We start from the raw sequence: 2,500 nt of genomic DNA on the forward strand, positions 1-2,500 counted from the left end.
CTGTGGCGCCTCAACCTTTCATCTATTATTCATTTTATTTTATTTAACATTAGATTAATGAATGTTTAGCTCGTAATCCCTCCCATCCAGTCGCTGGCATCAAGCTGCTGCACCAACACGTTAACCGCCAGAAAACATCAAGAAGAAGAAGAAGAAGAAGAAGAAGAAGAAGAAGAAGAAGAAGAAGAAGAAGAAGAAGAACTGCGATGGGTCCGTGGACTCAGAGGGACACGTTGGACCCTCACAGGGGAATCCAGTTACCAGGAAGTAGAGATGAGCCGCTCTTCAGCAGGAAGTGATCCTCTGGAAGCAGGAAGTGATTGTCTGATCATCTGGAAGTGATCATCTGGAAGCAGGAAGTGATCCGCTAGAAGCAGGAAGTGATCGTCTGATCGCCTGGAAGCAGGAAGTGATCATCTGGAAGCAGGAAGTGATTGTATGGAAGCAGGAAGTGATCATCTGGAAGCAGGAAGTGATCCTCTGGAAGCAGGAAGTGATCCTCTGATCGTCTGGAAGCAGGAAGTGATCATCTGTGATCATGTGTGTGTGTGTGTGTGTGTGTGTGTGTGTGTGTGTGTGTGTGTGTGTGTGTGTGTGTTGCTGACACAACTATGTGGTGCTCTGTTTGTTTTTTCCATTTTCTGAGCCTATTAAAGTGTGTATATGGATATCTCCAGGAAGTCAGACATCACTGCAGCGCTCCAGCCGACGAGAGCTGATTGAGTATCGACTTTAATGGAGGAGACCTCTTCTTTGTGTCGGCTAAGACTCAAAGTTTACCCCTCAGACTCTGTGTTGTGTGGTTTGTGTGTGTTTGTGTGGATTGCGTGTGTTTGCTTGCACGCTGTTTCAAAATGCACGCTCCATATTGAGTTTTTCAGTTTCTTCGAGAAGCTAACTGCAACACTAGTTGACAACTGGCTAGTGTGTGTGTGTGAATATGTAGTGCACACACACACACACACACACACACACGTATATACAGATGTCTGCTAAATTATACAGCAGCGAATGCATTAGAGTGTGCAGTATATGATTTAGTGTGTTGGGCTGAATAGCCTCGGGCTAACGGCCGTTAGCATCTGGACACGCCCCCCCGGCCGCTCAGGGACCAATCAGGCCTCGGTCGGACAGATGAGAGCGAAAGGACGGACGGAAACGCGGCCTTTTGATTTAAAGACCTGCAGGAAAACGTGTGCAGATTCATAACAACAAAAAAAGAGAGAGGTTTAACGTTTAAAATCATCAACGCAAAGTTGTTGCTTGTGGCCCAGATGAAGCATAGACTTCTATACAACCAGAGGAGTCACCCCCTGGTGGTCAGGAGAGAGAATGCAGCCTTAACACATGAAGCATATACTTCTATACAACCAGAGGAGTCGCCCCCTGGTGGTCAGGAGAGAGAATGCAGCTTTAACACATGAAGCATATACTTCTATACAACCAGAGGAGTCGCCCCCTGGTGGTCAGGAGAGAGAATGCAGCTTTAACACATGAAGCATATACTTCTATACAACCAGAGGAATCGCCCCCTGGTGGTCAGGAGAGAGAATGCAGCTTTAACACATGAAGCATATACTTCTATACAACCAGAGGAGTCGCCCCCTGGTGGTCAGGAGAGAGAATGCAGCTTTAACACATGAAGCATATACTTCTATACAACCAGAGGAGTCGCCCCCTGGTGGTCAGGAGAGAGAATGCAGCTTTAACACATGAAGCATATACTTCTATACAACCAGAGGAGTCGCCCCCTGGTGGTCAGGAGAGAGAATGCAGCTTTAACTCATGAAGCATAGACTTCTATACAACCAGAGGAGTCGCCCCATCCTGCAGCTCCTTTTTTGGTCACATTTTCTAACTAAAATACTAACAACCTCCAGAGTTTGGTATTGTTTGATTCCTCTGAACTGAAATGTGGTAAAACTGCGTTTGTCAGGGTGACGGAGAAGGAAGCCGGTGTTTTTCTCCAGCAGTCGAAAGCCAAACTTTCTTTTGGGTGAATTCAGGATGACATGTTTTGACGTCCTGTCAACCTCCTGAAGTCTACATTATTCATACGCCGACCGCGTCTCCCTCGCCGCTCCACCTCTGTGGTTTACATCTCGGATTGTAAAGATCGAACGCTTTATGAGGGAGAGAGGAAGCAGCTGTCTGAGGCTCACCTTACAGGTGAGCCTCAGACAGCTGCTTCCTCTCTCCCTCATAAAGACATGTGACTGAAGTTAACACAAGATGGCCGACTAACTCCAGGCTTAGATTGCAGTGTTTTTAAAAGTGACGTGTTTGTGTGGTGAGAACAAGTGACTGACTTTATTTTGACTTGTTCCTGTGCGAGTGTGTGTGTGTGTGTGTGTGTGTGTGTGTGTGTGTGTGTGTGTGTGTGTGTGTGTGTGTGTGTGTGTGTGTGTCCCCTGTGGCAGTAAACAGCAGTGAGTTAGTTAGGCAGCGTTGTCTAATAACGGGACTCAGACTGAAACAGCAGCTCAAACCAGCTGCTGTT

The sequence above is a fragment of the Taurulus bubalis genome, assembly GCF_910589615.1.
Source record: "Taurulus bubalis genome assembly, chromosome: 2".
In the NCBI taxonomy this organism is placed as follows: domain Eukaryota; kingdom Metazoa; phylum Chordata; class Actinopteri; order Perciformes; family Cottidae; genus Taurulus; species Taurulus bubalis.